Raw genomic sequence first — 12,453 nt, 5'->3', positions numbered from 1 at the left:
TTCATGTACCTATAACATATTATAGAAGTTTTTTTGGCGACTCATCATCAAGTCAATTTTTGAGCTTTGAATACACAAAGCTCCGCTAAGAAAACGCACACTTCACATATAATTGAGCTGAGCTACTTTGGATCCCGAGCAATTTCAACGCCATCTTCACTAATCATGCCTTTTGGTATTGCTGATGGTCTGACAAAAAAATCCCAAAAGGTTAGAGTCGAGTTTCTGTTTAATCCATATTTTTTTTTATTTAGAGAAAGAGAGATTAAAAAACATAACGGAAAGGGGAACATATTCCAGCCTCATCAGATGTCTTCCTAAGACTCGTCTGATGCTAAAATAACAGCAATTTTGGTAATGAGGCACATGATAGGATCCATCTTCACATTTTACGTCAGCTGCGAAAACCAAACCATTGTCTCCTGGATTAACTGCTATGTATTAAATTATTTTTTGAATTCAATTTTATAGAAATGGAGTCCTACTTCTATCAACAAAGAATGACATGAAAAATTTATTTCCGAATCAATGGTAAATAACGTCTGATGTGAGATTATGTTGATCATGTCATCAGGAGCTGTAGAAGAAACATTTAAAAAGAATATCTAAAGCATTAATAAAGTAGCCAATAAGCAAAAGGCAAATGCAAAAATTCTCTTGCAATCAGCGAATCACTGATTACTTGTTACAATTTTATTATGGTACATAATATTAATTAATTCAATTTTGATGTTCCTTGTCATTCTTTCCGTGGCTGTGACGTTGAGCTTGTGGTAAAAACGTCTGTGGTGAGATTTGATTATGTTGATCATGCCATCAAGAGTTGTTGAAGAATCATTTAAAAGAATATCTAAAGCATTAAAGCAGCCAATAAGCAAAAATTCTCTTGCAATCAGCGCATAGCTGTTTGTTACAATTATTATGTGGTATTAACGCAACACCGACTCGCGTACTCGCTTTGCTCGTGCTGCTTGCCCTGGCCCTCGCTTCGCTCAGGCCTCTTGCCCCTTCGGGGCTCGCTTTTTTGACTCATGCTCCTCACTTTGCTCGGACTGCTCCAATATGCAAATCAGCTAAAATGTGTCAATAAAAAATTAAAATTCAGTTCTAAAGTACAATTTTGAAAAAATAAAATATTTCAAGAAAAAAATTCGAGTTTGAACAATATTTCTGTCAATGAGTACTTAATGAGTACGCTGGAGTAATTCACTCCTGTTGAATGAAAATCTGAGGTAGGCTAGTCAAATTTGTATCCCAAGTAAGCATAGAAACCCTACCAATGGTGGCGGAGCTAAGGGAGGGACGTGACTTGAGCCATTAACCCCTCCCCCGACCTGGTGAGTGAAAATTTGAAATAATACATGCAATAATAAACTTTTTTTTTTTGTTTTTTAGACCTATTTTTTTCAAAAATTTTCGCTCTCACTTCACTTGAGCAGTAATTTTACCTTCATTTCTATAAAATTATCATACATTACGCAAGTTTTCAAAAAATGACCTCCAATTTCGCTTTTTCAAAGCGTCTAAAAATTTGGTTCCCCTCCCCTCCTTGAGAGAACTCTGTTTACACTACTGTATCCTTCCCCCCTTTTCACTCTGAATGGTTTACAACGTATCCTAAGTGCAAAACCTTATCTTTTTTAGGGCTATTGCAATTGATTATTATTTTTTTTTAGTTAGTAGCTAATCAGTGAACAGTATTTCGGAGAGACCCATTATGTGATTTGGATAGGAGAGTGCATAGAGTCTACGTCGTGAGGTCATCGCTGCGTATACTTATAGGCGACGTTTTGACGAAATGTGAAAATGTGTGATGACTGATGTGTGATGTTTTTTTATTCTTTTGCTAATTGAATTACGCTAATTATCACTGAATGTACATAATAGGGATGGAAAGCAGGACAGCTAGCTGAAAGCTGAGGAAGTTGGGGGGGGGGGGGTTGAAAGCTAAAGCTGAAACTTGAAAGCTTGCCAAAGCAAAAGCCAGAAGCTTTATTTATTCAGTTTTCTTTTCTTTCATTTTTTTTTTTTGCAAATTCGATCAAATTTACAAAAAAAAAAAAAACGGAAAAACCCCTCCTAACAAAAAGCAAAAACTCTTTTGCAATCAGCGGATAGCTGATGGCTTGTTTTATTTCAGTAGGTCTCAAATTTCAGTTTTTGAGAAATAGAAATACTTTTTTTTCTTGATGACATATCTACATGTCAAGAGGAACGTTTTAAAAAAAAATTCGTTGTAATCAGTAGAAGAGGCTGGCAGACTCTATCAAGGTTTTCCTTCAAAATTCTATTGTTTAAACACAATAGAAAACGTGTTTTTTCAATTTTTTCAGCCCTTAATTTCATAATCTTTGATTTCTTCTTTGATGACATATCATATACACGTCAAAAGGAACGTTTTAAAAAAAAATTCGTTGTAATCAGTAGAAGAGGCTGGCGGACTCGATCAAGGTTTTCCCTCAAAATTCTATTGTTTAAACACAATAGAAAACGTGTTTTTTCAATTTTTTCAGCCCTTAATTTCATAATCTTTGATTTTTTTTTTTGATGACATGACACATGACATATCTATACACATCAAAAGGAACGTTTAAAAAAAATTGTTGAAATCGGTTCAGTAGAAGAAGCTGGCGAACTCTATCAAGGTTTTCCTCCAAACATCTTTTAATAAGAATTTAATTTAATTTTGATGTTCCTCATCTTTCTTTGGTCAGCAGCGACGTTGAGCTCATGGTGAAAATATCTAAGGTGAGATTTAATTATTGTTGATCATGCCATCAAGAGTTGTTGAAGAATCATTTTAAAAGAATATCTAAAGCATTAAAGCAGCTAATAAGCAAGAGGCAAATACCTATTCTCTTGCAATCAGTGTGGGTACTTGGCTGTGAATTTTCGTGTGAAGGAGTATTGTTCGAAGGGAACCTCATGAATTGCCCCCCCCCCCCCGGATTTAGATGGAAAGTGATCTCAGTGGTAGCCCTTAGCCCAAGTACCACCATACCACACCATTAAAATTTTATCCGCTAGTTTTGAGTCAAGCTCCTACAGCAAAATTTGAAATTGAAATTTTCAAAACCACTACCCTAACGACCAGGTTTCAATTCAAAATTTTATCGTAGGAGCAAAACTGAAAACTGGCAGATGAAATTTTAATGGTGTGGTACTTGGGCCAAGGGCTACCATTGAGACTAAATTTTTCAATCCAAATTCCTGGGAGACTTTTCGTGAGGTTTCCTCAGCGGCGGCGCACAGCACTAGTAATAGGTATACGAATAGCTACAAATAGGTAATGATATGCGTCGCGTCGTTGCCTCGTTGTTGGCCTGTTTGCCTGTCGAGTGTTGACATTGAGAGGAAGAAGGCAGAAGAGGAAAAAAAACCAGCAGATGCACACCGCTGTCATTAAGAAGGTTATCCCAAGTTTTTTTTTTTACTCTCTTCCGTTCTGCATTTCTGCGGTAACTAGTGCTGGCCTGCTAGGTAGCAGGTATAATAGGTTTACTTACACTTCGAGCGTGGATATTATTGTTGTAGATACGAGTATGATGAACCATTATTAGTTAAATTTTTGCGGTATTTACGGATACAGAGACTACTCGTATATAGCGATACGCCGCCGTACTTGAGAGGCGGTGCGGCGTAGTCTCGGCATTCTCATTACGACGCGAGCCCGAGCCTGAGCCGATGGCCGCGGACTTGTTGTAGGTCGTTACCATATCATCATCATTGTATTCGGTAGGTATTCGACTTGGTATTCCTTCCTCTGATCCCTGCTCTACCTACTCTACCCTACCTACATACGCGTAATTTCAATTCGGCATCTCCGAAGGTGTTTTCATTTTTCGAATTTTAATTACCGCATACGCAGCCCTAAGCGATGATATTGAACGTGCCGGGTATCGTATTTTTTTTCTCGACTTTTCTTCAACGATCCGCGTTACCGTGAACTATTTTTTTCCTTCTTTTTTTTTCTCCAATTTTTCAACGTTAATTATTATTAAGACGAGTATTTTAAAGGTGACGAATACGTTTAACTCGTAGTGTGACCTTTAATATGTAACTAGGTAGTATATAGGTACCTACTAGGTGTACCTAACAGGCAGGCGCGACGGTAGGTAATAGTACCTGCTACCTACCGGTGTATTTTAGGAGGTGTACCTGTGGCTCTAGCTAGTCCCAGCGACTGCACCACTCCGCCGATTACATGTACGCTACACTTATATCAATGTATGTACATTGTATATGCTGTTAAGTGATTATTATGTACTGTGTAGGTACAACACTATTTTTACGTGTTGTATGTAGGTAGGTACTACGTAGTAGATACGTATACGTTTACTTATCTGTGTAGATGTACCTACATACATTGTACATATACGAGGTTTTTGGCAAGTCTGTAAGTTTATAGCACTAGCTGTAGCTAGTGGCTATGTGCAAGTTGCAAAGTTGGGTTTACGCTTTTTCTTCTTTTCGTCTTTGGCCTCCATCCTCTCGTCTCTGCATATGAGCTGCGTGCTCTTCGCCAAATTCAACTACCTACCTATCAAATTACTCTCGTAAGTCGTATGCAACTGGAAGCGGTGTTGTTGTAGGGTTTTCACATTAATTAGGTGGCCGCGAATAAATTAGCCGAAATACTCGATCCTATAATATACCTGTACGTGTTGGTATATTTTACGTTAATACGCGTCCGGTAGTTGAATTATTGCAAAATTATACGAGCTGTTGGCCTAAACGTTGAGTCGGTACAATTTTTACTCATTACATACTTCGCTCGTCGCCCCGTGTCTTTAATTGAGCCATTTGTGATTGAAAGTCGTGTCGTCGGTAGCTCAAGACATAAGATAAGTGGGACAGCGATGAAGCCTCACGTTTGATCGTGAGGGGGGGGCACAAATTTGCAGACTCGATTTCCCCAAATTTAATGACTTGAATTTTTCCAAATTTCCTTACCCCTCTTCCCTCTCCCCCTCCCACGGTAGACGTGCGACAACGGCCGGAATCCCAAGGAGATGCACGTATGATAATCAAACAACCAAACATTTGCAATTGTCAAGAAATATTTATTATATTGAGTCTTAAAATGTTTTAAATTTTGTAGATTTCACTAAAATTTGCCAACTTGGCCAAAAGTTGGAAATTTTATCAAAACTTGCCATGTGACGGACTTGACGATTAGGATTCAGGACCTAGGTGGCAAAATAATCGGACAGAAAATCCCAAATTTGAGAAAATGGGCGCAAAGCTAGTATAATTGTTCATGTGAGACATCGTTTTGTAAACAAATTCACTCCATTTTTACCAAAATCCCCTTCATTTCCCTCAATGTTGCGCCGAAACATTGATGGAAAATTTGAAAACGTACGTTGATTTGAGCAAGATTTTGGAAGTTTTCTTCTTTGTGAATTTTTTGAATTTTTCACAAAGAAATTCTTATGAGTACTCCGAAGCAAGGGCGAAATCTTTGGAAATTTTCAAATCCAAGAGGCAATGAAAAGTTACTTTTTGATGTGTGAAATTGAATTTTTCTGTATTATTTCAGATTTGAATTAATACTTCTTGAAATTGTTGTTTTTAAAAAGGAAGTCGAATTGTTGACTCTAGCGGAGCGAAGGAAAAAGCATTTGAAATTTTCCAATTTCAAAGGTAAAAATAACAGGGTGTCCACAGGTCTGGAAAACCTGGAAAAGTCAGGGAATTTGGTCGGTCTGGAAAAGTCAGGGAATTTCGTAATTTTCACGCAAAATCCCTGGAATTTTGAAAAAACGATCAATTGAAAATTCTGAATAAGGACCTGTGATGAAAGAAAAACACTGTTTTTCACTTCTCGAAACGCAAATTTTCAAAAGCTTTTGCCCTCGCTTCGCTCGGGCTTCTTTTCTTTTTCAAAGACCACATGAACATTTCTAGATTATAAAAATCAAGTTTTTATGCCAAAAAATGAACTCCTCACGAAAAAAACATCGTTCTTAAGCATCTCGAAATACATACAAATTTACAAGAGCTTTCGCCCTCGCTTGAGCCTGTTCTGTTTTATTTTTCAAAATCAACTTCCTTCAAAAAAAAAACAATTCAAATATTCTAAAATTTTAAAAGTAAAAAAAAAACTACTCGTCCTCACTAGAAAAACCAAACATAATTCAAATATTCTAAAATTTTAAAAGCCAAAAAAAAGCTACTCGTCCTCACATTAAAAAAAAAACTCGTTTTTATGACTCTCGAAACTCAAATTCTGAGAAGCTTCCGCCCTTGTTTCGCGCGAGCTTGTTCTCTTTTCTTTTTCAAGAGTAAACTTCCTTCAAAAAAACATCCATTCCAATATTAAAATTTAAAAAACCAAAAAATAAACACTCTTCGCATTCAAAAAAAAAAACTCGTTTTCAGGCATCTTGAAATGAAAATTTTTGAAAGTTCTCGCCCTCGCTTCGCTCGGGCCAATTTGTCTCTCATTTTAAAATGAACAAATTTCACATTTTGAGGCCTTCAAAAATCAAAAAAAGAAAAGAAAAATTTTCATAAGTTATATGAATACATAGATATTTTATCAATTGGCCAAACTTGATGGATGCATGTTTTATTTATTTTTAATTAGAAAAGTTAATAATCAAAGTTGAGCTGTTTTTTATATCCGAAGAAGTATCCAGTTTGAAGAGAAGCTTATGAAAAAAAATTACTCCCCCCCAAATTTTTTTTTTAAAATCAAAGTACGGGGTGAGCATAGAAAATTGAGAAAAATGGTCTGGAAAACCTGGAAAAGTCAGGGAAAATCATTTCCAGAAATGAGTGGACACCCAGAACATGCAATATTTTTGATGAGTCAACTTTTTTTTCACATTTTTTTTTTGCTGGGCGTGTATAATTGCAAGAATTTTTACGACCAGTTTGGAGAGGAGGTTAGTGTAGATTTTTCTGAATTTAATACCTTTCAGATTGTGGTGTGAGTTCTTCGGAAATTTCAAGTTTTGAAAAAGAATGTGAAGTGGTCCGAGCGAAGCAAGGACAGAAGTTTTGGAGATTTTTTTAATCCAAGAGATTGGAAAAAAGTGTTTTTTTTTGGATTTGAATGCACGGGGAAAAAAATATTTTTTTGGATTTGATCGCTTTTCAGAGATTTTAAATCTGAGCACAGTCAGCGAAAGCAATAGTTTTTGAAAGTTCATAATTTAGGAAGTGAAATAATGCGAGACAAGTTTTCTAACTTGATGATTTGTAAAAAAAATTGAATACCTATGTTTTTTAAATATTTTGCCAAATATCTACATAGAGTAATCTAGAAAAAAAAATTCTACGCTACCGAAGGTAGGTCGAAAATGCTCGAGAATTTGTAATTCAAGAAGTGAGTGAAAAGTGTTTCTTATCTGACAAGAAATACCGAAACTGAATCATGAAGTTCAAAAAAATTGACGATTTGAGATAGAAGAATCATGAACCAACCATGCCCTCCCAGCTTCATTGTCCCTCGGAAGCTGTAATATATCGAGTCACTTTGAAATACCGTGATATAAATAATTAAGACACTTGAGTTGAATATTTAAACCTACTACATGACTCAAATATAGATACGAGTACATTTGGGGCCCAAAATCCGCTACTGAAACTTGCCAACTTTATTCGCTGACTTTTTCAAAATTTTTCAACTTTCCCAAAATGTGCTGTTCGTGCAAAATTTGACGACCGAGGAGGGGGGGGGTCCACCGCTCCTGTTTACTCGTAGATAACCTTACGTACATACATATTGTGTATTGTACGTAAGTAAACGTAACTAAGTAATACGTATACGAGTATCTTTCGCCATGTCTGTGAATGTGTACCTACCTACCCTATACCTACTCGTAGTCGTAAAACTACGATACAGCATGTGTAATACATGCATATTGCAAAGACGTTGCATTCTACGTACATTACTATCGTATGAATACGTACATTTTTCAGTGTTAATTTGGTAAACACCAATGTATATTGTATATCATCTATCGAATGTTTATCACGTATTGTTGTCCTGTTTATAATAATACCAATGCGTTTACGTATGAGTACGTATGTGTATTGTGTATTTTATGCATTGATATCACTCTTTAGAATAGGTAAGCGCCACGAGTAGGTACCTACATATAAGCTGAGGTGTGACGGGTGAGGTGTTGTTATAAGATGCTTCTTAGGGCTTTTACTCGTACTTGTGATTTGGCATGACAGGCTTCACTTCACTCACATTCCTCTAATTCTACTCTGGCACTCTCGTTTTTCACTCGTATGCATAATTATCGAATATTTAATGAAATCTAATCGCCGACCCAGTCGATATATTCGAGTTCAATACTCGTATGAAGTTGATTTAAGTACAATACCTACGTCGTAGGTAGGAGTAGATGGACGGACAATGCAACGTATAGCTGATCTGATTGAAAAAATGAAAATAGAAAATACCGATCCGTTTGCTGATTTTTTTTTAACCGGTTGTCAATGAAATTTCACCAAGGTTCGACTCGTCGTCGTCGATTGTTCATCGTTGCCGTGCAGAGATAGGAAATTTGAAGATTGCGTTGCAGTACCATGATGATGAAGACGACCAGACTCGGCGGCGGCAGCGGTAGTCTATTCATAAGGCTACTGTTCTGCAGAATGGTGATCTGTCGCTTCAGTCTCAGTCGAAATCGAGGTGTGCCGCGCGCCACCACATGAATAGAAAGAAAGAGCCCCTGCAAGGAAAATACCTAACACAAATGGCAGTTGAGCAGTTGAAGCGATGCGAATTGGTCATCTATCGGATAGAATCGGTGCATGAGACGGAATCTACCGCCGCTCGTAACAGGTTCTTTCGCTAAGAGAATCGCTGTCCTCATTTTTTCCCCCTTCAAATGCAATACGTACATTCAAATAGAAGATAATTATGTAGGTATAGTTGTGTACCTACATATGTGTATACTCACTCGTTTTGTCTGGTGGGTACATCTGCACATACATAGATGGTTGGGTATGTGTGTAGATTGAACGAAAACGAAAGAGAAATTCATCTCGGGAGGCTCGCGCCTTGTTCACGTTTACCTTACCCATTGATTGGTGGGTAGGTAGAGGTACGTAGCTTATAAATGCAGAGACGCAGACGCAGCGTAATTTCGCATTGTCTGTGCCTGTGCCTATGTGCACTTGTGCACTTGATTGGTGCTCGAATTGCTCATTGCTCTCGAAGGAACCTCGTCAATTTCGTCACTTTCGATTTGGATGGAAATTTCACGTCACCAAACACCTTCGAATCAAATTTTTAGGCTGCCGAAAGTAATCATAACGCTATCTGGAGCGATTTAAGTGTGCTGGAGGAATAGTATATTACGTGACAGGAGCGGAAAGTATGCGATTAACGAGTGCGAAGTTTAAGGAGCGAGGCGAAGCCGAGCGACTTAAATCGCACAAGTTAATCGCGTTACTGTCCAATCCTGTCGCGTATACTATTTTAATTTCATATGATCGGAAAATGAGTAGTTTCCGCAACAGTTTTGTGGTTGGAAAATATGTCTTTAACGCATCTATCTAAACACGTGCGGAAAGTAGTTACTTTCCTCCCTAGGGAGGAAAGTAACTGTTTTCCGCACATGTTTTGATAGATGCGTTAAAGACGTATTTTCCAAACACAAAACTGTCTAGGAAACTACTCATTTTCCGATCATGTGAAATTAAAATTAATTTGTAGGCTCTAGATTGTCTCGATAGTGATCGCGATCGATTCGAGAGGTTGACTTCGGTATTCAAACTAAATTTCAGATTTTCATCTCGCGAGGTACCATTTTTATGAAAACTTGTCGCAGTAAATGAACCATTTCAAAAATTCGAAAAATCAACTCTGACAGCTAAGTAGTTTTGGAGCCTCCAGCGATTTTTTGAAAATTACTGGAGCCTCCAGTAGATTTTTGAAACTTGAAATTTCCCCAAAATCTCATCATATGGGGTTAACAAGCCGAGATTTACTCTGCAAACTAATTTTAACACGCTCTGAAGACGACTTCAGGTGGGTTCAAGTAATTTTGGAACCTCCAGTGACTTTTTGTAAGGTTTCATGGCGTTTTTAGGAAAATTGAAATTCCCAAAAAGTAGCTGGAAAGCTTCTAAACCACTTAAAACCACCATGCAGTTGATTTCTTAATTTCATAAATTATTGAATCGAAATTAGTTTGCAGAGTAAATTTCGGCTTGCTAACCCCATTTGATGAAATTTTCTCCAGTCTCAATAATCTACCGAAAGCTCCAGTAATTTTCAAAAAATCGCTGGAGGCTCGAAAACGACTTGAAATTTACCTGCAGTGGATTTCATAGCGTATTGAAATTATTTTGCAGAATTAATTTCGAGTTTCAAAAATCTGCTGGAGGCTCCAGAACTGCTTCAAACGGCTTGAAACAGTTTCCAATCGATTTGACAAGTCGAAAATAGGGTATACTCCAAATTTCAGCGTTCTAGATCAATTTGGTAAAATTTTGATTTTTTCTCACATTTTGGCCAAAATTTGATTTTTGAAAATTCACCAAAAATCTAAGAAAAGCACAAGAAAAAAGTTGTCCTGGAGGATCGGAAGGGGAGTACTAGTGATCCTTATGCTGGCCGCCCGACTATTGGTGAGGTGAATTTTCAGTGAGCCTAATTTCAGCCAAATTGGAGGTGACGAGTTGACGAGGTTGCCATATGTCAGATGTGTAGGTACTGATGTTTCAATTTTCTCAGAGTTACTTTCAAACGTGATGTTTTTTCACGTTTTTGATTTATTTATTTGTATTAATTAAGTACACAATTAACTGATTCTTAGAAGTTGAAAGTTTGAAACTTTTAGTCACCGACGAGCATTGAAATACACTGTATCTCACTCACCCAAAGTTGGACTAAGTTGAACGAAGTATTTACTGTATTTACTCCGACCATTCCCGAATTGTTGCACCGAAAGTGTTCTTTTGAGGTCTTGTCGATCATGTTGCGTTGTTCTGGAATCTGGAATTCTGATTCTGATATTTTTGAAAACCTTTCTCAGGGGTTCTCAATATCTCTGAGCACTTCAACCACGAACTATCTACATAAATACTTACTACGCAGACTGCCTAATTTAGCATGATCTCGATTGAGGCATATCCAGCTGTTCGATATCACACCACCTGTAGAACTGTATCTCGCATGTCTCAATTACGCATAGACCTACATAGTACCTACTACCTACCTTACGAAGTAGACTAGGTAGTAGGTACAGGTAGTAGATAGATAATAAGCACGGTTTCGGCGCTTGCACTTGGTATGTACTTTACTATGGATGCAGTACGAGTAAAAGACTGTATATAGATAAAAAACAGAAAATTATTTGTAGATATAGTCGCAGTCGCACACATACACCTTATACACCTATTACCTACCTAAACCTATCTACTTGGACTTGGTCGACACACGTACATGTATTTTGTTTGCGCCACGAATGCGATTATGTCGTCACTCGTCAGCGTTAGCGCGTTTATTACCCAAGACATCTAACACAGATAATAGTGAAAGTATGTTAGCGGCTATTTTTCACCTTTGACGAGTGCCTCTGCCTAACTGCCTAGCTTCTCGCTTCCATTCATATTTCGAGTACCTAACCTACGAGTACTCGATACATTTCATGTGTACATACGCTGGCTAACATACGGTGTAAACGAGCTTTTTTCACTCGAGTAGCGACCTTGATGACCTAAACACTGTAAGCGAGCAAGATCGCGCGTATTTTGTACAGAAAATATAACATATTGCTTGGAGTTAGGAGGGGGGGGGTGTTTGAAAAATAAAATAATAATTTCTGTATCTTTAAAAATTTTTAATCGATCGACACAATTTCGAGAAATAAACAAACATGGATAGGTATAGAGGTACCTACTGGGTAGCAGGCTCACAATCAAACATCAGTATCGTAGTATCGAGCACCCTGAAGTGGACAAAGCTAGATCGAAATAGCATGCAAAAATTCACTCACCTGTCAAAATTTCAAGTGCTCAAGTGCATTTTTCGATTTTTGATGAATTTTTGAAAATCAAATTCAAGCCATAAAAATGAGGAAAAAAATCTAAAATTTTACCAAATTGATCTGGAAAGCTGAAATTTGAGATGAATCCTATTTTCTACCCGCTAAATCGATTGGAAACGGTTTCAACCCGTTTTGGGCAGTTCTGGAGCCTCCAGCAGATTTTTGAAACGCAGCATTTCAACTTGAATATGCGATCAAGTCGACTGTTTGTGAGTTTGAGTTGATTTGAAGCCTGAAGCGACTTTTTGAAAATTCTTGGAGCCTCCAGTCGATTGTCGAAACTCGAAATTTCCGTAACATTTGATCAAATAGAGTTGAGAAGCCGAAATTCATTCTGTAAACTAACTCGTTTCAATACGCTATGAAGTCGACTGCAGGTAGATTTCTAGTCGTTTTGAAGCCTCCAGCGATTTTTTGGAAAATACTGGAG

General features: G+C 37.4%; 1 protein-coding gene across 1 annotated transcript in view; it reads left to right on the top strand.

The window, feature by feature from the left end:
- The window catches only part of LOC135841264 (nephrin-like), a 1,354,679-nt gene that overhangs the window by 71,226 nt on the left and 1,271,000 nt on the right, over positions 1-12,453 (top strand). The window lies entirely within an intron of this gene.

Source organism: Planococcus citri, chromosome 3 (genome assembly GCF_950023065.1).
Source record: "Planococcus citri chromosome 3, ihPlaCitr1.1, whole genome shotgun sequence".
NCBI classification, from domain to species: domain Eukaryota; kingdom Metazoa; phylum Arthropoda; class Insecta; order Hemiptera; family Pseudococcidae; genus Planococcus; species Planococcus citri.
Note: the sequence above shows the minus strand (reverse complement) of the source record. Positions and strands in the feature narration are given on the sequence as shown.